Raw genomic sequence first — 26936 nt, 5'->3', positions numbered from 1 at the left:
TTTATTGAATCAATACTTGAAAACACCGATCCAATGATTATTTGTTGTTACATTTAGACCGTTGCCGTCATCGAACACTCACTTCAAGTTAATAATAGTGATAACAAAGTTAATAAAGGGATAGATCAACCAAAAATGAAAATCATTTATTCACCCGCATGCTGTTCCAAACCTGTGGCTTTTAAGATTTGAACAACAGGAAAATGAGTACAATTTTCAGTTTTAGGTGAACTATTATTTTAAACAACTAGACATTTAATAATACTGTTAAATCTCAAAATTAATTTGAAATTACTTTTCATTTTATTTAGATTAATATAATGGTATATGTGTATGTGTGTGTGTGGGGGGACAGAGACAGCAATATCTGAAAGACAGCAATATCTGAAATCCATGTCCTTGTGGGGACATTTTTTTGGCCCCCATGAGGAAAACATCTTCTAAATCATACTAAGTGATGTTTTCTGAAAATGTAAAAATGCAAAATGTTTCCTGTGATGGGTTGGTTTAGCGGTAGGGGCAGTGTAGAAGGATAAAATATATGGTTTGTAAAGTATAAAAAACAATTTTGCCTATGGAAAGTCCCTATAAAACAAGGAAGCGTGTGTGTGTGTGTGTGTGTGTGTGTGTGTGTGTGTGTGTGTGTGTGTGTGTGTGTGTGTGTGTGTGTGTGTGTGTGTGTGTGTGTGTGTGTGTGTGTGTGTGTACACATCTATACACTGAAACAGATGCCTTGAATATAATATATTGAATGTAAAAGAACAAAAAACAAAAATTCAAAGTTGTAAGTAAAAAAAATTGTTGAGTATATTTTAAGAAATACCATTTCAGTTGAGTGTTACTTGCCATTTCTTTGTAATTATATGTAAAATTTACAAAACATTTCTGAGTAAGAATTGCTTTAAAGTGCATCCTACACATTTCGTTTTTCCAGTGTAGACTTTAATTCTAGCTTTATTTTGAGTGCAAGAAGACAAGTTTTGATCAAATGGCGGTTCCTCTGATCATCAACAAATCATTTGAGAGAGGACGAATATTATTCAACATGCATTTTCCCTTGAACACTGGAGTGCTATTTTGGAATATCGGCCTACTAGGAAATCAAACAACAGCCACCTCTCGCTTTATTGTGGCGTGAGGTCTTTTGTCTGTCGTTGTGACTCGCTGTCTTTCACTGAAAAGTCTTTCTTTCGCTTCGTTCTTTCAGGAGAGCGCTGGAGACAGACAGACTGGTGCGCCCACATGTTCTCACTGCCATACATGGCGCTTCAGTTGAGTAACGCTCCCCTCCCCTCCCTCAGCCGATACACAGATCAGGGGCCCTGATCGCCTTTGCGATTAGAAAACCGCAGAATTTCGCCGTTCCCCAAAACAAAGTGTTTTTAAGGCTTCTGTTTTCTCTAGCCCTGGCGCCACCAGGAGTACAGTAAACAATAAACACTGACGGATGGAGCCTGTCGCGCACACAACGCACGGAAGCGAGCACGTACACACACACCACGCGCGTGGGTGTTCAGGTTTAACGTGTGAGGGGTGACTAATTTGCGTTGCATTGAGAGGCAGAGCATGGAGGTATTGTGTCAGTACCTGTTACACTTCCCACAACCCTGTCATCACCCATATAGCCTTTGAAAACACGGGACAGCGGCTGCACGACGCCGGGTCACCTGCCTTGAACTCATCAGCGTGCATGAAACTTGCCGCTCCGACTGCAAAACAAACGCCGTCCATGCCGGATGCCATTATTCTATTAGGCGCGATCGTAAGCGCGTAGCACCGTTCGGCTGACGACAACAAAAAGAGCTTGATATTTTGGCCTAGTTAAATAAACGGGTCTTAGAGTTGCCGTTATCGATACATCAGAACAAGTTCGCTGGCAAGCGGACAGCGCTGAGGGGAAGAGAAAAAAACGTCCAGTTGAACACTTAGTGGTGGACTTGTGGCAAATTGACTTTTACTTCAAAGTGCTCGACAATTATGTCTTTCAGCAATTAGAGCGCTTGAAAAAAACGGAACCCACTTGAGCCTTGCCAGTGAACCGGTGTAGGAATGCCCCCGAGCCAGCTCACAGAGGGGTGGGGGGTGGGGGTGTTTTGGGTATTGTCCTGGGAGTCTGAGCAACTCAGACGCCTTGGCAAGAACGCACATCTGAAAACCAGCACTGCGCACACACACACCCATGCAAAGCATGTCAGAGCAGGGTCAAAAGCAGGGTTAAAAAGTACTTTCAAACACACACAAACTTGTGTGACACGCACAATAAATGTTTCAATGGGTTTTATACACAAGAAAACTATTAGGCGGTCAAATCGGGGGTATGGTTTTACCTAAAAATTGCATCTTAGTGCGCTCGAATTGTTTCCAGGTTTAATACGGTTAGAAACGGGAGTCGGGTCTCTGTTCATCAGCGAGGCTGAAGTCAGGAAGCTTTTGCTCCCGTGTTCGGTTTTTAATGCTAATAACACGCTGCTATCTGAAGCAATTAGACTGCCTCCGATCCCTATCGGGGTCTGTGTGTTCCCAGCGCATCTAAAGAAAATGTTTGCGTTTGAAAAAGTCCATCACATAAACAGATAAGGAGCGTTGCAGTGCAGCGTCTAGCTGAGTTGACTTTGTTCCCGTGCAGATCAGTAACGGCAACCTGCTGCTGTTTCTGATGAACTCTCGCTACCGCAGAACTGATATATGCCTATACATGCATACATACATACATAAACGCAGTCAACTTTCACTGAGACGGAGAGATGTTCCCAAAACGCATGTAAAGATTTGTTTTGTAATCTAACAGATGCAATCATGTAAAGTGGACATAATTTGACATTCAAAGAATCAGCTTGAAGTACAAAAATCGTACAAATATCACTGCTTTCAGTCGCTCTTTTTGAATTAACATTATTGATTTTACATTACTATTACATTTACACTGTAAAAAATTATTTAGAAAAAAAATTACCTGGTTGCCTTAAAATTTTGAGTTCATTGAAATTAAAATTTTTAGTTAATACAATGAACATTTTTTGAGATTCGACAACCTTTATTAAAATATTGTTAAAGATTTTGTAAGCATATTGTGTAATTGTGTGTCTTTTATTTCTGATGACGCAGTGAAACATGGCAAATTGTGCTATTTTCATCATTTATCAATTTTTTATGTGGTTCAGATACAATAATATTTTGAGTTTCTATTTATTAAACAAATTTCCTTCATTGTATCAACTCAAATTTTCAATTACAATAAACTAGGGCCGGGACTTTAACACGTTAATTAAGATTAATTAATTACGGGACTTTAACGCGTTAATTAATTAGGCAAAAAAATAAATAACAATTTTAACCACACTTATTTTTGCACCGCAGAACGTTTTTCACGAGTTTAGACGGACCGATTATACTGGAACACCAACTAGCGCTCACGAGTCACGACAACAACAAACCATGAGTGAACATGAACGAAGAAGCTGATGAGACCGCTTTGATTGGCCCGTGGATGGGAAATTTTGTTTAAAAAAACGAAAGGATATAAGCGTCGACAAGAGCATGGTTGTGTGCAAGCTATACAACAAGGAATTTGCGTATCACCGCAGCACATCGAGCCTCAAATATCACAAATATGCTTTTGCTAAACTTAATGGTAAACATTGCACTGGTCTGCTGGACTGAAATAAACAATATTTTGTTGATTAAGCTTATGTATTCAGTCATTATTCAATGGTGTGCTAAAAATCCATGTGAAAAATTACTTCTCACTGTTCTCAGGTCAAATATTTATGTGCAATTAAAATGCGATTAATTTTGATTAATTAATTACAAAGCCTCTAATTAATTCGATTTTTTTTAATCGAGTCCTGGCCCTACAATAAACTCAATTTTAAGGCAACCAGGTCACTTACTTTTTTAAGTTAAACCAACAAAACATTTTTGCAGTGCACTGGGTGCCTCCTAAATTTAATCAAATAAATAATTCTGTAGATTGTAAATGAAATTAACATTTAAAAAGGAATTATATGGCATCTCCAAAACATTTTGATTAGGATAGAAACTTGATACAAGTAGCACAAAATCATTTTTAGACTCCTTTTATAACAGTTACATCGACATGAACATTCACTTTTAAAAGCATGTAAAGTAGGCTATGCAAATTTTGCACAGGTTTCCTCATAAACGACTGAAATTCTTTGAGAACGATAACAGGCTAATCTGTCGGACATCAGAAATGTTCTACAATGGTTATCTTATTCGTCTGAGTGTAATATGGGAAGAATCCAGATGCACTACATTTCCAACATAGAGAGACGGAGCCATCATGCGAAGAGCATTCAGACGGCAGAGTGAAACAGTTACGGTGTTTCAAATCTTTAGTATCATTTAAATCGTGCTCACTTACAGATGTTTGGTTTGATGGGATATAAGCCATGCAATCTCAGATAAGGTCATCAAAACATAGCCAAAATCATAATAATAACAAATACAAATTTGATAAAGTTTACTTTTCATGATCTCTCACGATTTAACTGCTCAAAATAAATGATATTTTTGTGAAAATCAATTACTTTAATTATTCTACCTAGCAATATATCAGAGGCAAAAAAAAAAAAATTGTGCCAGTTAAATAAAAATTTCTTTATTATATTTCTTTTAGTTATTGTTTTAATTTTCCAGTCTAATTTTGCACAGGGCTGTTATTTTTTTGCATTATCAAAACATAGCCAAAATAAATACAATTTTAAAAAGAAATGGATAAAGTTTACTTTTCATAATCTCTTTTTTTTGTAATTTTAATGAAAAATATTCATTATATAATTTTATATATATAATATTATATATTATATTATATTAAAAATAATATAATATTATATATATAAAATAAAATATATATATAATATATAATGAATATATATATATATATATATATATATATATATATATATATATATATATATATATATATATATATATATATATATATATATATATATATATATATATATATATATTCTACCTAGCAAGGTTTTTAAAAAAATGAACAATGAAATACATGTACATGTCTTTAATATTATTTTTGTTATTGCTTTAATTTGTCAGTCTAATTTTGCACCGGGCTGCTATTTTTTTGTTTGTTTGTTTTGTATTATCAATAAAGAACTTAACAAGACTAATTATTAAGCATGTTTTGACTATTATATGATTAATATAATTCTTTAAATGGCTTCTGACAAACTTTTCAGAACATCCAGATGCCAATACAATCTTTACACTATATCTTACGTAAAAATTCATATTATATCATAATTATGGATTATGAAACATTCAGAACAGATAAGGAAGCGGTATAATGGGAAAGGTAAGGGCAGTTGTTGCTAGACGAGGGTATTTGTAAGTGCAATTCAAAATGAACATTCCTGTGGCCAGGTCGTGACCTTTTTGTGAGAGTCTCTCAGGTCATAGGGTCAGGTCAATCGGAGGGGAATGTTATCCAAAGCGCTTTATTTATTTATTTAATCTTTCATCTGACTCCACTCCTTTACCGCTGCCCGGGATTATCCGAAAACACGAAGGGAGAGTCGAAGGAACGGGGAGAGGAGACCGCTGCTTCAAATTAGCCAGAATAAATAATCGGCGCTTCAAGTCAATAAACACTGTACATGACTTTTTTATGGAAGCAGTCAAATAAACTTTTTAAAAAGTTTCTGGTAGGTAAATAAAGGAGCTAAATTCGCACGGAGTGACCGGGCGATTTTGCGCTCATCTCTTTGTCTTTTGGTCAGAAACATCCAACCCGTGATTGACGTACGAGCCCGCGTTGGTTTCTCCAGCTTTGAGAAATAAAGTCCAAAAATACAGCGTAGAGAATCTTCTCGGAAACTGACCAGGACATTATACGCGGGGAAGAATGTCACAATTTAACCTCATTACCACATTATGATGCACGACAAGGTCGGACTGTTTTCAAGTATAAACAACAACAACAAAAAAACAGGGAAATTTAGGGGGGGGAAATCCAATGTTTCCGGTTCAAGGTGAGTTTGCATAGATAGGTCACCGCCCTGAAGTCTACCTGAGCTGACCGCCTCGCAGTCTATGAACTCCTCACCCTTCGATGAACTACAAGGAAAAGCAGCAACGGCAGAGAAAAGGAAGAGAAGAAAGACAGAGGGGGTCTACCGCCTAGTGGAAGGGACCCGCATGAGGGTTGTGGGACCAAAGTCTTGAACATTCTTCTGTTTCCTAAATGGCCAGTGCAACACAACAATACGCCTCATTAAGACTTAATGGATGCATTTAATGCATGTAGAGCCGAATGTATGCATGTGTGTGGCATATTTATATATTTGCATTCATTAATAATGGGTGAAATGTCACACAAAGTTCATGCATGTGCATGCGTTGTGTGTCGGTATGTTGTGTGACGCCGTAGTGTGCGTGTACAAGTGTGTGTGTGTACTGAAGAGAGCCCAAACAGCTCGGCGCCAGCAGTCTGCCCTTCTTGTAACGGCTGAACGACGGCAGAAGACTGAGCAAGAGAGAGAGAGAGAGATTTGCATCTCTTTGTGATAGAGAGGGCCAGGATTCCTCACGCCCGTACGAAAAAAAAATACAAATAAAAAAAAAAAAGAGGGAGAAATTCGACAGAATGGCACCAGGACAAATTCCACTTGGTGCCGCCGTGTATCAGTCTCGACACACACAGGTGACTTACAGACACACCAAATCACACAATGCGACAACCGAACACACACCTTCACGTACTCGCTCAGGTGAATTTTCTCGTATGCAACTTGAAGCCTCATTTAACAAAGCGAGAGACGTTGATATAGGAGTTCAACTCCTATAGGCCTATTTCCAAAAAAACTGCCCACGGCTATATAAAAAATTGTGTCAAATTATTATAAATGCACAGGTAACATTTTAGGTCTCATTCGTTAACATTAGTTTATGTATTAACTAGCATGAATTAGCAATGAGCAATAAAGTTGTTAATAATAATGTAACTAATGTTAACAAATACAACTTTTGATTTTAATAATGTATTAGTAGTAAAGGCTAAAATTAACATTAACTATGATTAATAAATGCTGTAGAGGTATTGCTCATTTTTAGTTCATGTTAAAAGTAGTTACCTAATGAAACCTTATTGTAAAGTGTTACCTATACACTCTTTGTATTCATATTAGTTTGAAATGGTTTTGGTAAAAAGTATTACATTTTTACAAAACTTAACAGTGTAACCATCAAGCAGAAAAAAAAACATTTTCTCAAATACATGTGGGTCAAATGAGCTAATATTTTAAGAAACTTCTTGACCTTGACACAGTCATGAGGATTATTTTTATATTTGGGTTTCATTTAAACTTAAAACTCCCCACATAAAAATAAAAACAATAATAACACGACAAGAAGAAAGCAAGAGGGTCTCATATTTCCCCAGACACAACGGGAAACATATTCAAATGTGTCTTGCTCTCATCTTGGCGCATTAAGATTGCTTTAATTTTTCCAATTTGTTTTTATTTTCTAAAATCATAGAAACTGCTAGGCAGGCGGTAAAATAAAGCTTCTCAATCTCAATATGGGAGGAATATAATCCCAAACTAGCCTACCACTTGAGACACACGCAACTCAATCTAAAAAACCCAATATATTAAAAGTGCATTTAAGATGAGGGGCTGACTTAAAAAGACTGGGTGCTTACTCCTACAAAAATACGTTTGTGCTGCCGTCTGCACAATTGTGCAGGCCAAGTATTTTACCGCAGAAGTCACTTGCTCTGTTCCAGTTCACTTCAAATGTCAAATCAGCCTTCTGAACTTTTCTCATTAGTGCAGAACAATGACACTTTGAGTGCAAAAACACACCAAAATATACTCTTGAGATGTATATTTGTGTTGCCTTAAAGGAGACCAGGTCATAACTAAGTATGGGTCAATGCAGTTGTCCACAAACAGACGAGTGTGAGCTTGACTAGTTTTTTTCCCCTATAAATTTGTTTACAGCATCAAGCAATCTTACCTATTTTTGAATACATTTCCTATGCTGTTTTTGATCGCTTCCAATGATAAAATGGCTATTTACATATTAAACATAAGACTAGAAGCTAAGAAAATGGCGGGATAGAGAAATGTCACAATCCAGACTTGAACTTGTGTAGCCCACATGTGCTCCAAGGATCGACATGTCAGAGCATTTAGACTAGAATTGTGCACAGCATTTCTTACAAAGTTAGGAAAAATATAAGTACAAAGACAAAAATAAGCACAAAGAGCTCTAGTATGCGTTGTGCAGCCAACATTAGGGTTGACTGTAAAACTCATTTTCATATTTCTGTGCAACAGCAGACATGTGGAGGGAGGCACTCCAAGTCAAACAGGAGAGCAGGCTGTTTAGACTGCATTAATTCCCTTGACGAGCTTCCAAACCGGCCCACTTAAGGTTATTAAGGTCTATAAATACCGTGTTACCCTCGTTAAGATACATAATTGCTTAATTTACATTTTGCTTCCTCCCTGAGAAAATCGGAAGTCATTACAAGACTCCCAAAAAACACCCATCCCCGTGATTAAACCGTCGCAGGGGCTGACCAATCAGCTGCTGAGCTCGGCGCAACCACAGGAAACTCCCGAGGAGAAAGATGGGAGCTCGAGGAAGGACGGCATACTGGTGAGAATGTGTTGTGTGTTTGTGCATGTGTTGAGATAAAAAAAAAAAAAAGAGCACTGGGAAAAGTCTAAAAATGGTGTTTAGTTTTGATTCAATGATGCTTTATTTGTGAGTAAAGGCAGTATATAAAGTGCACATATACAAGAAGTAAAGTGCATATAAAATATGACAATGAATAATGTGTATTATACATATCCAACATAAGCTTGGGAATTCATTGTGTATAAATGAATAACAAAACAAAATGTTATAGATAGATAGATAGATAGATAGATAGATAGATAGATAGATAGATAGATAGATAGATAGATAGATAGATAGATAGATAGATAGATAGATAGATAGATAGATAGATAGATAGATAGATAGATAGATAGATAGATGGATGGATGGATGGATGGATGGATGGATGGATGGATGGATGGATGGATGGATGGATGGATGGATGGATGGATGGATGGATGGATGGATGGATGGATGGATGGATGGATGGATGGATGGATGGATGCAATATTTTTAAGTAATAATATATATTTTACCAATCCACCTGTTGGGGAAAAATGAGGACATCCTCAACCGGAAAAATTATTTGAAGAATATCCAAAAATACATAATTTTTTTTTGGCTTGGTAGAGATTTCAGTAGAAGTATATGATAAATTCTTGCTTAGATGTAAACATGTTTGTGTGTGTGTGTGTGTGTGTGTGTGTGTGTGTGTGTGTGTGTGTGTGTGTGTGTGTGTGTGTGTGTGTGTGTGTGCACGTGCGTGCGTGCGTGCGTGCGTGCATTTTGGATGGAATGAGTTGAGGGGAAGCTGGATGAATACTTTTAACTAATGTTACAACTAAATAGAGTTTGGGTCCGAACTGGCTGTAATTCTCTAACTGACTCAAGTTAACTGACACATAGATCTCCACAAACACACACGGATAATTAGATTACAGCTAGACACTTTCTACATGTCATTCAGGACATAGTACAATATACAGAGAGAAATTCATGTATAACCGTGTGTGTGTGTGTGTGTGTGAGTATATGTGTGCGTGTGTGTGTGTGTGTGTGTGTGTGTGTGCGTGTGTGTAGGGATTTGCACTCCTCAACCCGCTCAGGAAATCCCTTAAATTATGTTATTAGATAAACGCCGCAACACAGGTCAAGATGGGGCCAGACTGCGTCTGGGAACTTTGTGTCCGTGTTTGTGTGTCTTTGCAAGAGTTTTCCTCAGAGAGAAACATCACAGTTATGTCATCTAGTTCAGTTCTGATCAATATAACAGCAGTGGACATTTTGGTGAAAATCATCTTATAACACGGAGACGAAAATTTGCAGAAGACCGTGATAATTCGATCCCTTTTCCCTCACCGCTCGTAACATGGATCCATGTGGGTTTCTGCAGGTGGTATATTTGTGTGTATGTCAGTGGTAAAACAGAATTAGGGGCTTGGTTATGTGGAGCCAACAGAAGATAAGAAGCCTAAGATGATGAAATATAAAGCAACACATGGCCTAGACGACCTCACTCTGATCAGTGATAACACACACACACACACACACACACACACACACACACACACACTCTCAAGTGCTTGTGTGATTCATGATAACAGCAGCACAACACGCACAGGGCCAAACACTTTATCAACAACAGAATTACAGCGTGATATAACATCTGATACAGAACTATACTCCTGATACTGCAGAGTGTAACAGAGAAAACACTGAAAGAAAGAAAGAAAGAAAGAAAGAAAGAAAGAAAGAAAGAAAGAAAGAAAGAAAGAAAGAAAGAAAGAAAGAAAGAAAGAAAGAAAGAAAGAAAGAAAGAAAGAAAGAAAGAAAGAAAGAAAGAAAGAAAGAAAGAAAAGCAAGCGAACAAAAAAGCAAGTAAACAAACAAAAGCAAGCAGATAAAAAGGAAATCAGATATAAAAGGAAAAGAAACAAAAGCATGAAGGGGTAAAACAATTATAATAAACAATGATCAAACAAATGAGTGAACAAACACACAACTAAACGAAAGCAAGAAGACAAAAACACAAAAAAGGAAGTTTGAAAGAAATACAGAATAACTATTTACTCCAAAGTAGTATGGCATATTGTTTTCATGGCCTTATTATGGACTATATTATCAAAGGCATCCTGTTATTATCTTGAAATAAAAAACAGTTAGCCAGATTTTGCATTTAATAACAAAAATTATAATAAAAATTCATAGCTTTAATATGCACTTGAAGTAAAGCAAACAAAAAACAAAAGCAAGCATAGAACAGCAAAACAAGAAATAATAGGAAAGAACAAAGCACGTGGGGGGAAAAATAAACAATGATCAAACAAATGAGTGAAGAAACAAGAAATAAACGAAAGCAAACATGTAAGAACGAAAAGAAAGAACAAGCAAAACAAACAAAAATTGGTGTTTTAAATAAAATACACCCACTTTCTTCTTTTTTATTTATTTTTTTGCTATGATGACCCTTATCAAATGGCATCCAGTTATAATCTTGGCTGATTTTCATTTTTTTTTTTATAAAAAAAAAATTCAATCATGGCTTCAATATGAACTTGTGGACCAAAGAAGGGGCAAGCACACTGCATTATGGGATAGTCAAGTATGCATTTTTTTTTTTTTATCCATGCAAGGAATACCTGCATAATCTACTGTACAGGGGGGAAAAAAAGTTGCATTTTTATAGTGAAGCTACTATGCAAGAGTCTATGAATATGCCATATAAATTATGACCACTAAATCACTAAACACACCGGTTGACGCGAACGCCAACACTAACTCTGCGAAGAGAAAAGCCCCGCTGCAATCTCCCATGCAGAATTTATCTGCACCGCTTGACTAGGATTCACATGTGGCTACGTCTTAGGGTATGTTTCAGCGCGAGTCGATGTGAACACGTTTATCGGATTCTCTCGCGTTTCAGCTGCAGTCCATCACGTTGTGTCTGGAATGCGATGAGCCGCGGGCCGCGGAGAAACCCAGTCAGCGATAACTGATAATGCCACGTGGGCATATTGCTGTCTGTTAGCCACATCTCCCAACATTTGTTACAAGCCAAGTAAGTAACGGAGCTATATAACAATGCGAGATACAGAGTACACGGATTAGGTTTCGCCCGAATTCAGTGATGAATGAGGTTTGACTATTTATATCTCGTAGCGGTCGATGCAAGTGTGAGGGATCAGGTCCGCTTAGAATGCGTTTAGGCCGTAAAAATAAAACGGTATGAATCATTTACCGCTGAGGTTATTTTACTTGAGTCGCCACTGTTTTTTTTTTTCCTTCAGCTCTTCGTTTTGAAGACTCCTCCATCACGAGTTCAATCCAGAAGTCATTCAATTAATCCTGGACTCTCCTCTTTCTGCCCGTCTCTCATCCAGTCGCTCTATCTCTCTTCCTCGCCCGACTCTCCCTCCCTCTATCAGTGCATTAATCTAAGCTGTGTTTCCTTGCCTCTGCTAGTGCCATGAGGGCAAACGCTCCAGATGGAAAAAACCCTGTTTGTATTCTGCAGGCGCGTCGCCGGCCCCTCCGTCTTTCCCACCTCTCCATCTTCCCATCCAATCTTTCGCTCTCCATCCTCGGCCGTCTACGCTGTATGCCCTCCGTAGGTCTGTCTGTAGTTCTGTTTTAAATCATTGCTTTCTTTACCAACCGATTCCACGAATATTTCCAAAGTTCAGGAATATTTCCTGCTCTCTTGCATGCAGATTGCGGATCAATTAAGAATTCAAGCTAATTTTTGCCTGTTCCCAATTGGCTTTAATAAGAAAAAGAAATTTTCATATTTTCAAAGCTGAAGAATGTGTGTTTTCATATGTTATTGGCTTCTTAAATTCATGCTCAATACTGGTTGATCAATTAAGAATAAAAGCTAAATATCTAAAAAGAAACAAAATGGCAACCATTTTTCAATTAAGATTGAAGATAAATTTAGGATTAGCTTCGTTATGAAAAAGCTAAAATTCTGAAAAAAAATGCTTTATTAAAATGTAATAGCACTCGTTGCTTATATAGGTAATGCAGCCTTATATATTGTACACTGTAAACAACTATTTAAAAAATAAGTTACCTGGTTGACTTAAAATTTTGAGTTCATTGAAATTAAAAATTGTAGTTAATGCAATGAACATTTTTGAGAATGGACAACATTTTTTCAAATATTATTAAAAGATTTTGTAAGCATATTGGGTGATTGTGTGTTTTATTTGTGATGACGCAGTGAAACATGCCAAAAATGATTTATCACATTTTTATGTGGTTCAGATACAATAATATTTTAAGTTTCTATTTATTAAACCAATTTCCTTCATTTGATCAACTCAAATTTTTTATTTCAATTAACTCAAAATTAAGGCAACCAGGTTACTTACTTTTTTAAGTTAAACCAACAATATTTTTTAAAGTGTATATATTAAGGGTTATTTAAATATACTGTAGTAGTACACAATAATTTGAATAAAGCAGAAATATGACGCATTAAAAGTGAAATGGTTTGCCATCTAATGAAGGTTTAACAGGATCGATTTAAGATAGAGTCGGCCACAAACCTTACATTTAGTACATGACAGAGGTAAAACTACAAGCACAACGAAAAAGAAAATCCATCAAGCGCAAAACATACATTCACACAAACAGAAGCATAGCCTCTGATATAATGCATAAATGCAGAATTTCACTACAGATAACGCATGATGGTACAGGCAAAGCCGTAACTGCGGCGCTACAAAACCGATAGCCGTTATCTAGCTACTGTTCTTTCTTTCGGTGGACAAGTACTTCCTGCTCCGCTCCACAGCCCCCGACACACCACACCAGAAACTACCTCATTCTGCCTTCTGACAGATCATTTATATCACATAAACCTTAGCCAGTAATTATCTTTTGCTACAGTCTGCCAATATTCTGAATGACAGTCCTATATTGGCACAGTGAAAGTCAATTCTTTGTTGAGTGCAGATTTAAAAACGGACCTAATTCGAGGTCAGGGTCGCCCTCCTGCTAAACATTCATCTCTAGATGTTTCTACCTGAGGCGCTTAGCATTGGAAAGATTATGACGGCATTATGAAGCTACAAAATCAAAACAGGTAGCTATTTAACAAAAGAAAACGCTAATCTAGCTAGAAATTAAACAAGAGTAATTTTATGCACAGGACTCGTCAATAAAACGATGGGTGGCCATGCGAGGTGAGAGAGTTTTGGACCTGTTGACAGGGTTGGCCCAGTTCTACGCTATATGTTTGTCAGTCATATACAGTACATTGTGGTTTTAAGTCATGTAAACCCCAACTTGATCGCTAGCTAACATAGAGGAGGTTTTCGAAAATCACAAAAACGAGTGATTGTGTGATATTCTTTAAAGCTTCAGTAAGAAACTGTTGAAAATTATAAATTAAAATTAAAATATGTGTGTCGTAGTTTTACAGCATTATAGCTGGATGTTTATAGCATTATAATGGTGTAATCTGGTATTACAACAAAATTAAAATCCATACTCAAATATTTTTCAAATAGTTCTATTTTGTCAAGAAAAAAATAGGGGTAACACTTAATTTTAAGGAGAAGCAGTTACACGTTAACTACATGCATAGTAATAACAGTAATAATACTACAGTAATAACAGTAAATTGTGCATAATTACAAGTAACTAACCTTTAACAAGCCCTAACACTATATGGTAAGTACTTGTAGATAATAAATATTACTCCATACTTATTTAAGAATGAATGAAGCGTAACCAAAATAGGTAATAATACATTAAAAAACAGCATGAATAAATGCATATTTACATTTTCTAAAACGTGCACAATATATTCCGACACATCAATCTGGACAATGCTGACGAATACAAATTTGAATTTTGAATATTCGTCGAAAAACGGTGCATTCGAATTTTAGGCGTGCGCACCATAGACGGTAAAAAATATGGACGTAGTGTCTGTGACGTCCCTCATAGGACTCTGCAGAGCAGTTTTGAAGCGTAAAGTAAAGATGAGCTGGCCGCCGCCATCTTGCCAGCGCGTCATCTCGCAAATAACAGAATTTGGGCAAAGGGGTGGGACGTGGGCAGAGCTGAGGTGAGGTGACGCGATAACTAACAGACAGCGGAAAAGTGGCTATCCACCTGTCACTCAAATTTCCCACGCCCTTAATTATGCAGAACTTTAAGGCTTAATATAATGTGAACAAATGAGTTATAAAAAAAATTCACCCCCTTATAGTTGTCATGATGGGCAAAATTAGCCGTATAGACCAAAACCATCATTTGTACCAGGCTATAAACATGTTTTTTTTCTGCTGTAAAGTTCGGCATTTTAACATGGAGCTCAATTAGATTCTGCTCTCTTCTGGAGGGACCAGTCTCTTCCCCTAGTGGCCAGTTGAGGAACTGCATTTTAAGTTACTTCCATATTGGCTTCAACAGAAACCGGGGGAGGTTGCCGATTGGCGTGCACAAGATGCAGTAATTTTTAAATGCAAATTCATTGGCAGAAATAGAGAAGCTCAATGCCGTGAAGATCCTGGTTTCGTCAGAACCATAACCAAGCCGTTGACACAGAACACATTTTCTGCTCTGCCGTTTTTCATTGTTTTATATGTAAACAAGCGCTTGACCGCTCCACTCGCATCTCGCAAAAGAGCATGTTTAGAAAGCAGTGTAAAGTAAAAATTTGTTCAACTAAATGAAATAAATTAAACTGTATTAAATTATGCATAAATCCATGACGCTGTTCGAACAATTTGTATGTTTTTTTACGAGGTGTCTAAAACGTATGAATTCGTACGACCTCATTTGAATGAATTTGTACGATTTGTCTAAATCACAGTGACTGGTAGGTTTAGCGGCAGGGTTAGGGGTAGGTCATTCGTACAAAATCATACGAATTGGGCAACTTGTCAAATTTGCAAAATTACTGTTTGCAAAAATCTTACGAATTTGTACAAGTGAGGTCATACAAATTCGTATGAATTAGCCACCTCGTAAAATATGCTGTGAGATTGGGTTGGTTCATAATTGTCTATGCAATTTACAAAATTATTTATAAACACACAAATAAATAATAATAATATTAATGCTGTGCATTAATATTTCACTCATTGCGCCCTCTTGGGGCCTCAGGAGATAAAAGCTTTTTCCAACAAAAACTAAATTTTTGTAATATTTAAGTATAACATTTTGTTTTCTAGCCACTTTGACAGCCCTACATTCATTGCTAAAAAATGTATTTATTTATTACTTTACGACTATGTTTCCAAATAGGCCAGGAAAATTTTTTTTATTGTAGTGTCCTGCATTTGAGCTATTTTGAAGGATATTAAACAAAAATAACCCTGATGTGAAGCAAGCCTGTCTAGAAAGAGATGCAAACAGACATACACATCAGGAAACTCAAAATAACAGGCAGGTGTGTCATCTTTTAGATGCTCATGACATTACGGGGAAAAAGGTCCATCAGCAGTTTTTGTAGGTCACTCATCACACAACACAAGCTTTAGGGGCGGTGGAAACTTACTGTACTGTACCATGAGACATATAAAGTGGCAGAATAACTGCACAATCGTTAGCTCACATGGCATGTTAAGTCTTTAATGTTGAACTCATAATATATATATATATATATATATATATATATATATATATATATATATATATATATATATATATATATATATGAGGAAACTAAAACTTTTAAATGGGGATTAGTAACGTGTGTGTATGAGGTTCACACACCTTTTCTATTTTTATTTGTGAATACTCCAGATTTTGAATTAAAATTATATATAAAAAAATATATTGACCTTTTTAAGGTTAGTGATTTCCATGACTTTTCTAAACTATTTTAAAACTCCCTGATATTCCAAGGTTTTCCATGTCTGTGGGAACCGTATCAAAAGAGAACACGTCAAACAGATAAGATGGGTTGGAGATTACCGCCGTATAGGTCAAACGAATTTTAAGTGATCCCAGAAATGCCATACAAAACCTACACACATTTTCATATTTAATACAAACGCTCGCTCTTCATTCCAAATACACTGCAAAGAATCATGCAACATAACTCATGTAATGAACTATATCGCAATTCAAATTAATTCGGAAAGTTGAACTGTGCAGAAACGAGACTATATCAATAATGTAAATGTTCCTTCTGCTCCGGTAAAAGCACCTCTTGACTTGCAGCGTGTGCAGTGATTTTCCGCCCTCCTTCAGAATGCTGGTCTCATCCACCTCTTGTTTCCTATGGTGGCATTAAGTGCTTACCCAGACTCCCTCTCTGCTAGGACAATAAACACACACTAATTCCCTGGCACCGCTAAACGCTTCAGCAGCACTGTGTGTGTGTGTATGAGAGAGCCCAATTACTGAACACACACACAATAGAACCCCTGTAACACACCTTTAGAGCGTAACACTTTTATTTGAGGGGGAACTAGATTGTTGACATCAGCACTATGAATAATGCTTTTAATAAATGTTTTCATATATTTTTTAGACCGGGGAATTCAAGATGTTTTAACTGTCTTTGTATTGATGAATCTCGAACAAATCTATTTCATCAGCATTTATTCTCTTTCTGAAACCAGAATTCAAAATATAACCTTATTAAGAAACATACATAGATATTTGCTCTGGCAATAAGTCCATTGGTTTCACCACTCTCTGAATCAAATCTGAATCAATTTGGATTTTATTCAAATTCATACTTAAATATGTTAAATGTGATGACACAAATCAAATATAACTGATTGAATTATTTATACTGTACTGCAACATTGATTAAAAACAAATACATGACGGAAGTAGATTGGAAATCAGAATTAAGGTTGTTTTTTTTTAAGAAAATAGGTTTTATTGTGAAGTAATGAATATATACAATTACATAGGCTATAGTGAATATGACTGATTAATATATTATGCAATGTACTAACTTTTTATTGTCAGATCAATCTTTTAACACCCCTAAAATGTATATAATATTAGTCACAAAGGTTTATGGTGGAGTAGAAAGTAGCTGCCATCCAAATAAAGATGTGTTTGCTGTCTACACACACACACACACACACACACACACACACATACACACGGAACTGGCTATTTCAGCTCGGGTTAAGAGTGACCCGCCCTGGGACCAGAGGCAGAGGTTCTGTTGAGCCCGCGAGCCTGTCACCCTCTCTGGGGAAGGATTTACATTCCTACCCCTCCCATCCACCGGACGAACCAAGCCCAGTACACACAGTCTAAGTCACACAGCATCAGTTAAAAGAATTATAAGACACAAACAAAACAACTTTGACCAAAACTCACCAAGTCCAACAGTAACACAAGCTTATATATGAATTTCCATCAAAAAGTTATTGGTTTCAGGAAACAAGAACATCATAGGAACCTTCGGCTGAAATGAAACCGCTACTAGGAATGTGTATGGATGGTCCAACAGCCGACTAGTTCATTAGTGAGGTCAACTTGTTTGTTTTAAATAATTTTAACTTCTACTTGCTTTAATAATTTTTAGTGGTGGTGCTTTAGCGAGGATTAATATAGACAAATAGGTAACCCTCTCTGAGAAGTTCCGTCTCTTAACTATTTTGTTTCGGCCATCAAAGCACAAACAAATTAATCGCATTTGTTGTCTTCAAATGATCTAGTGTAGATTTGTGAAAGAAACGTTTATTTGGCCTATTTTATATACACATAATTTGTATACATTAAACGCATATTTTGCATCTGATCTGTGTCTACAGCTAACCAAACACACACAAATTATTCATCCTCAATAAATTTAGAAGATAATTACGGTTGCACTTCAATTAATCTCTGCTTTTGTGTAGATTTGCATAATAAACGATTATTTGGCCCATACATACATTTAGATATAAAGTTGATTTGAAAAAAATATGCAGTTTTGCATATCCCTCACAACTAGGTTATCGTATTTACAACAAGAATGTAACAGTTACAACAAGAATGAAAATGTAATTCCGACGAGGATGTAGCATTCACAATGAGAATGAGATTGCATTTACAACGTAAAATTAAACGCATTTAAAACAAGAATGTAACACTTACAATGAGACTGTAACATTTACATTAAGAATTACATTTTACTTACAATCTGAATGTAATACATTCACAATGAGAATGTAACGTTCATGACGAAAATATAACATTTACAATGAGAATGTAACGTTCATGACGAAAATATAACATTTACAATGAGAATGTAACGTTTATATTGAGAATAAGATTGTATTTACAACATGAATGTAACCCATTTACATTGAGAATGTAACCTTTATGACAAAAATTTAACATTTACAATAATGTACCACTTAAATTGAGAATGTAACATTTACTACGAGAATGAGATTGTTTTTACATTGTAAAAGTAAACGCATTTAAAACGAGAATGTAACACTTCAATGAGACTGTAACATTTACATTATGATTGAGATTGTACTTACAAGGTGCATGTAATGCATTTACAATGAGAATGTAACGTTTATGGCGAAAATTGAACATTTACAATCAATGATAATGCAATGTTTACATTGACAACGAGAATGTATTTACAACGGGAATGCAACTTTTACGACGAAAATATAACATTACCATTAAGAATGTAGCGTTTACATTGAGAATGTATTTACGACATGAATGTAACATTTACTACAAGAATGTAACATTTACGACGAAAATATAGCATTACCATTGAGAATGTAACGTTTACATTGAGAATGAGAATTACAACGTGAATGTAATTGTAATATTTACGTCAAAAAATGTAACATGTATGTCGAAAATGTAACATTTACATTGAGAATATGTGAATATACCGCATTTACGAGGTAAAATTTACAACCAAAATGTAACATTTGCAACGAGAATTTACAACGAGAATGCTACATTGAGAATGAAAATGTAGCCTATTTAAAATGCGAATGTAACATTTATTACGAGAATTTGGCGTAATTACAATGAGATTGTTACATTTGCATCGAGGAAAAAAAATTGCATTTAAAATGTTAAAGCAACGTATTTACAACGTGAATGGCCGTAATAATTGCTATGGAAAGCTTTAAGCTAATAAGGCCACTGGTTAGCAACACTGTGCATTAAAAGATAAAGAACGACAGTTTAAGAAAGACCCAAATAAGCGTAAATGCACTATGAAACGCTGTAAGGCAGTTACTTTGAGGTATCACCCCACATAATTGGGCGTGCATGTGGGTGAGAATTTCGTAGGTGGCGATCAAGTGTACGAACAGCATTTTTGCTGCCAGAGTCACGGCTTGGAAGAGCATGTCTTTCATATCATAATGCCAGAAAGAGACATGGTGGCCTGGCAAAGCTAATCATCACATGACACCTACACTTACAGCGAGGACAACAGACCGGGTCAATAGCCGCTGCACACTGTGCATGCACATATTGTACAGTACGTTTATATATAAACAAACACAGCAACAACAAAAAAGAGATTCTGGAGAAAACACGTGGAATAGGTTTGAGCGCTGGAGACAGACCGACGGCAAAGGAGAAAGACACAGAATGACAGAAAGAAGGAAAGAGGTTGGCTGGTGCAAGAGTGCCATCTAAAGGAAGCAGAGGTACTACAAGAGGTCTGATGGGGGAACTTAAAAGTCACAAATATCATGACCTCTGAACAGAACCTAGATAAAAATATGTATAATATCAACAAAGAAAAGAATAAATTCATCAACATGTGACACAAATATATCTCTTTTTTAATGAAAACACAAAAAGAAAACTGATTTGTACTTCCAATTAAATGAAGACATGTATCATTTTATAACAATTTCTTTAAAAAATGAAGAATCGTGATTTATGCATACTTCCGTTCTGCCGGCAAAGTCAGCAAAGCACAAAAAAGAAAAAAAAATGTCTTGGTTTTAATTGTGTGTCTTTAGAGGTTTAAATATTTACTCGAGCATGAATATGTACTAAATAATGCAATGCACTTAGAATTTTAAAAATGGTGCATTTCAAATATATTAATTACTGTGCGATTTATGCTGCATCAGTAAAATGACAGTTTTCTAAAATAATAGAATAAAAGCTTAGTCAGGCAAATCCCACATCACACCCAATCAAATTAAATCAACATATGCCATTGACTAAATCATTTACCCTCATAAATAACCCCTCCATTCCCCTCTCCTATTACATAACTGCTTTATTCACGTTTTATTAAATCTAAACAAATCATTGACGCTCTACTGTTAAGGCATGAAAACTAAAAGCTTATTCAATTAGATTATATTTGTGTATTTATTACTTCATTTAGAAACTGTTCTGAATTAGCAGATGCTCCGAAGCGATATGTACAATACAATATTAATGTATGTATTTATGCACGTATTATTTATTTTAAAATCTGGATATTAGAAGCTGATCATATCAGGGCTTTTCCTAAACCCATAGTATGCCAGGTTTCAAAAACTGGGCCTTTATTGCTATAACACAGTAGGGTACAACACTAAGGGTTAAGCTTCAAAAAAAAAAATCATAATGCAACTCCATGTTAGTTATAAAAATCAAACACAGGTTTGTGCTAGAAAACAAAATCCACATGTAATAAATATTGTGACAGTGTCTTAATTTTCTCTCGAATTCAACCATTTCTTATCTGTTAATCAGCTAGATAACTTTATCTTGGTGGTGCATTTAACTTTAATTGTAATGACACCGCTCAATATGTCACAGAAACTGAAATATTTTAAGTTTGGTTCATGGCTTTTGGTTCACAAACAGGACCATCAACTAACGTGAAAACCTCTCATTCTGACCCTGGGCATTCAGGACATATTATTGAGACATCAGGTACAGATTTAAAATATCAGCCATCATATCTATTATGGACCATAATACAGAATATTTCACAATTGTGCATCCCTTTTTAAAGCAAAAAGAAAAATTAGGCTATATTTTTAAATAAAACAGACAACAATATTCTGATCCACCTGTAAAGTTCTAACTTGGAGCCATGATAAATCACATCATGCTGCGACACGAAACTTCCCAGAGATAAAATAAGCTTGACTTTGCTCATACCTGTATTTGAAGACTTTACACTTGCACACGCGCTTCAGTTACGAAGAGGATCAGGTTTGGTACGAAGGACACAAAACCGCCACAGAGAGAGAGAATGAAAAGCGAGCGACGGTGAGGACGAAAAGAATGGGACATGCTGGAAACGGAAGCGTGTGACAAAAGAATCAAACGATTCTTTGGGAGACATAAAAATGGAGTGGATTATGTGTTTTATGAAGATCTCACCGAGGCGGCCGCGATTACGCTTTCAAGTCGCCTAATTATGAGAGAAACCTGAGAGAATGTGAGAGTTTGGCCTGGGAATAAAAGATAGAAGAGGAAATTCGTGGCACACACACACACACACACACACGTTTTGTGTTAGCACACCTGGGCAGAGGAGGGCAGCGCGCTCTCCAGGACTGATCCTGGGTCAGGTGACCTCTCCGCCGAGCCCAATAGCCGGCTCCTGTCTGTCTACCGTTCACACACACTGTCGACGGGCTCACGGTACCTGGCCCAGTACAGCGGGGAGTCATCCCAGACCTGTCAGTCAGAAAGTGGCAACGAGCAAACACGGACCTCTCTGTCTCTCTCTCTCTTTCACACACACTCGCTCTCATCCACGCAGTCGGCTGACGGGGGGAGGTAAACGGTTGTGACAGGGGGCAGTAGGGTTGGGTTGAGCCATCTATCATAAAGCCACGACAGAGTAACATAAGACCAGAGGCTTCCCTCCACACACACAGAGAGCTCACTCGACAGCACCTAGCCAACACATCTAAAGCGATAGTTCGCACGAAAAAAAATGCTGTCATCGTTTGTTGATAAAACCCATATGGATATCTTCTGTAACAAATGAATGGAGATGTTTTGCAGAATGTCCCAGCTGCTCTTTTCTATACAATAAGTGAAAGGGGACTTTTGAGCTCCAAAAATGAAGTAGGGCTTCAAGATTTGGGGAGAAATCTGTATTTTCCTTCATACAAGTAGTTTTTTTGGTAATCTGAAACATATTCCAAAGTGTGCAAAGCACACAAAACATGGGAAAGCGCATACAGATTTGTGTTGAAAGAGAGAGGTTTGTGAGGCAAGTTTACTTATGCATTTCCCAAACACATCATTTCACTTTAAATAATTGGTTAGGATATTAATAATTTCTAATAAATGTAGTTTATAATTAATGACACTAAAATGTATGTTGGTATTATATTTGTTTGTTTTATTCTTGTTTTGAGTATAGTTAAATTAAAAAAAAAAAAAAAAAGTAAAAAAAAAAAAAAAAAAGTTATATTTACTAATCTTATACACTCTTTCTGAATGTAAAAATAAAACGTAACACACCAATGCATACAAAAACAATTTTTGTTTTAACTATAGGTTTGCTGTGCTTGTTTGTAGAGATGTACAAGTTGGCCAAACCTTTCGTGATTATATATCAATTAACCAGGGCTCTACAGTGAAAACATTTTTTAGGAGCACTGGTAGGACTGACTCGATCAGGCCCAGTTCTATGTGGGCGCAGCCTCAGATAAAACTATTAATTGGAAACTAGCTAAACAGAGTTAGAAAGCGATCCAGTGTGTATGTGTTTGCGTTCTGTGAGGCAACAAAGGTTTCTCTTTACAATGCGTTTTGCAGCACTGAGCAATGTATCCAAGCAAAGGCATATCTGTTGATTTCTTGAACACATTGGACAATTAGAGGGGTTTAAATTCGTCCGAATCCACTGTTAAGTGCCAAGTTCTGCACTCTCATTATAACAAAGTGTAGACACGATGCAAATAAGAGATTCACTGTGCAGTGTAAACAACTTTATTACTTATAAAGGAACTTTCTGAGATTGCACTGACTAGAGATGAGTTACAGATTTGTGATTATAAAGGGAGGGCTCTTTGTGCGCTTTCTAGGTGATATATAATCCATTCAGAATTTGAATAATAGTTTTGTTTTTGGGCTGTTAGCACCAATGGCCACTTACACGCTGCAAAGTTTCTGAAATTACATCCGCATATATATGTAGACAGTATCAACATTATCAACATGGTGAAGAAAACCATATGAATGGGACAAAAATATATGTTAATTAAAGTTCTCATTTTCTATTAACTACATAGAGAAATATTAAAATGATCATATCACAATATTTTTTAAATGACGTAGCAATTATTTGTAAAAGGAATGACTTATAATCTTGTACATCTTATTATCAGATATCGATTATCTATGCTACCAAAATTTGAGATATGGGTGTAAAAAATGCCCGCAGTTGTTTTTAAGCAATATCACATGAGCAGCACGACTGCAAATGTGATATTGTTGGGGTGATCAGGTGAGTCATTGATTCAATGACTATAAATGAAAATGATTAAGACAGTGACTTGATTCATTCATTAATGAATCAGCGGTTTTGAACGAATCAATTGAATAAATGATTCAGTGGCAAAGACTGTGACATGTCACCACATACTGCTAGTTTTCATTTAAAAAACCATTTCAGTTAATATAATCATTTAATATTTGTATACATGGAGCAAAAAAGGCTTCAATTTCAATCTGAGGTCATATATAAAACTGATTTGTGTTCTTTTTTTGTGCTTGACAGCTTTAGTCACCATCCACTTCAATCGTATGGAAAAGAACAGCATGAACATCCTTCAAAACTTCTATAGTGTTCCATGAAAGAAAGAAAGAAAGAAAGCTTAGACCAACTTGGGTGAGTAAATAATGACAGAATATTAATGTCAGGGTGAATTATTCATTTAAGGCATACGGCATATTACTGAATTAAAAAAAGCTTTAAAGTTTTAAAAACACATGGACATTTCTTGAGGCTTCTCCTCTGGTCCTGCAGAAACAAGCTGTCCGTCAGATTTATTTGATAGCGTTTTAATTTGCTCTTTGATTTGATCTGGATGAGCAAAGTGGCCCGTTTAGGTACAGTATTTTAAAGGGCCCGACGTACGGAAAGTAAAAAAGACAAATGGATCCAAATGCGCCAAACCTCTGTAAAAGAGCAAGCGGGATAGGACGAGAGACAAAGAGGGAGAGAAGGGGAGAGAGAGGAGAATAAATCTGCACTCCTCCATCGATCCCAATCCTTTCTGCTCTCATCTTATCTTCAGGTCTGAGGGAGCCAGGCAAGTTTAAACGATTCTGACCTTGTCCGACATAAATAGTCAGAAAACTACAAAGAGCAGATAGCCCTCTCTCTCCATGAGCAAAGGGGGACGAGGAAGGGAAATACATTGAGATAAGAGGAGGGGAGAGAGATAATACAGGAGTTACTACATCAGCGAGAGTGTCACAGACAGACATAAACAGCACACCGAAGCCCTTTTTCTACCGATAGGGTACCGGTGCCCAATCTGGAACCGTTCCACGTGTTTCAATGGCAGAAAGACCGTTCTGGGTGTTAAAATCGTCTCCCCATTGGCCTCTTAAAACTGACAGAATTATATTCATTAAAAAAAATGACAGTAAAAATAGATACAAGCCCGGAAGATGGCAAGATGCTAAATTAAAATTCTTTGTTAAACTGTTTTCCAAACACGTTCAGCATTTTCTGAGTATTCTTGAACCAGACACCAGCTCTAGCGCCGTATCGGTAGAAACCGAGTATGACTGACCTGAGAAAGACAGACAGCGAGAGTGCGAGACAGTAATGACTATTATACTTAAAAGACAAAATTCTTTTCATCAGGTCGGATTCTCCTGGCTACGGGAGCGTACCCTCACCAATCAGAGCGGGCCCTGGGCCTTATTCTCTCTAAAGAAGATGTGAATGTCGCGGCGGAAGAAAAGGAGAAAAGACGGGAGCCTTTAATATTCATCCTTTTCTCTTTTTAGAGTGTAACGGCTGCACCTGACATCTACGGAAACTGTGCAAATCTCTTCATGCATTGTCAGACTCTCCTCTAATCATTTTACGCCCTTGTGAAGCTTTGAAAAGAGCCGATAACGAAGCGAGTCAAATACAGAGCTCGCTCAATTCATAAGTTAACAGAAGCGCGGCGCAAACGCCGCCAGAGACTGAGGTAATAATCAGCGCCTCTGGACAAGGAGATTCGCAGTGTCTACACTTCCAGAGAGCAGCGCGACGAGATGCAACAAAACTAGTTCCGTTGTAGCACTGTGTAGGTGGGATGAGTGTGTTAATGACAGAAAGGGACAGAGTACTTATAACTTATAAAGTTTTATAATCAGCAACGCTTTCTATATGGCACACTTTCTATGATGTATGCATACAATGTGGCAGAGCAGCTCCCACTATAAACAATAAAATGGTCTATGTTGGAAAACTAGCAAAGCCTGTTAGAATGAACAACACTGTCTATATTGCATGCCCGCAATGCAACAAATCTAGCAAAATTATATGTCGCATGCATGCAGAACTAGCAGCAGCATTAAATTAAGCATGCAAAGCAGTAAAATCTAAAAGCTACCATTATAATAAAGAGAAACTGTCTCCAAGTGGCATGCAACACAATTCATATTTTAAAATAAAGGGTCTAAAAAAGCAAGCATGCAAAGTCGATAGGTTTGTTGATGACTGCATTCTAATTTTGTTGCATTCACTGTAAAAAAAAAAAAAGCGTTGGTTTTTGTTGGTTTAACTTAAAAAAAGTAAGTAACCTGGTTGCCTTAAAATTTTAAGTTTATTGAAATTAAAATTTTGAGTTGATACAATGAAGGAAATTTGTTTAATAAATAGAAATTCAAAATATTATTGTATCTGAACCACATAAAAAATGTGATAAATCATGAAAATATCATCAGAAATAACACACACACAATTACCCAATATGCTTACAAAATCTTTTAATAATATTTTAATAAAGGTTGTCGAATCTCAAAAAATGTTCATTGTATTAACTCAATGTACTTTAATTTCAATGAACTCAAAATTAAGGCAACCCGGTTGCTTAAGTTTCTTTCTAAATAATTTTTACAGTGTTGCTGTTGCAGAGCAGACATGGACATTTTAATTAAAAATATGAAAGATGAGAGCAGAGCGTTGCAACAATTTTTGCATGTTTTTTAATCTAACTTTCCAAAAACAAATATATATATATATATATATATATATATATATATATATATATATATATATATATATATATATATATATATATATATATATATATATATATATATATATATATATATTAGAATATATCTACTTCTTATATATATATAAGAAGTATATATACTTCTTTCGA

General features: G+C 36.2%; 1 protein-coding gene across 2 annotated transcripts in view; it reads right to left on the bottom strand.

Annotated features, from left to right (window-relative positions):
* The window catches only part of taf3 (TAF3 RNA polymerase II, TATA box binding protein (TBP)-associated facto), a 61139-nt gene that overhangs the window by 25925 nt on the left and 8278 nt on the right, over positions 1-26936 (bottom strand). The window contains exon 1 of one of the 2 annotated variants that reach the window (XM_067427033.1): positions 21736-21863. The exons of the other annotated variant lie outside the window; for it this stretch is intronic. The gene's annotated coding sequence lies outside the window, so the exon portion shown is untranslated. Of the gene's footprint in view, positions 1-21735; positions 21864-26936 lie in introns of those variants that run through there. 2 annotated transcript variants of the gene reach the window in all.

The sequence above is a fragment of the Pseudorasbora parva genome, chromosome 20 (assembly GCF_024679245.1).
Source record: "Pseudorasbora parva isolate DD20220531a chromosome 20, ASM2467924v1, whole genome shotgun sequence".
Taxonomy (NCBI): domain Eukaryota; kingdom Metazoa; phylum Chordata; class Actinopteri; order Cypriniformes; family Gobionidae; genus Pseudorasbora; species Pseudorasbora parva.
Note: the sequence above shows the minus strand (reverse complement) of the source record. Positions and strands in the feature narration are given on the sequence as shown.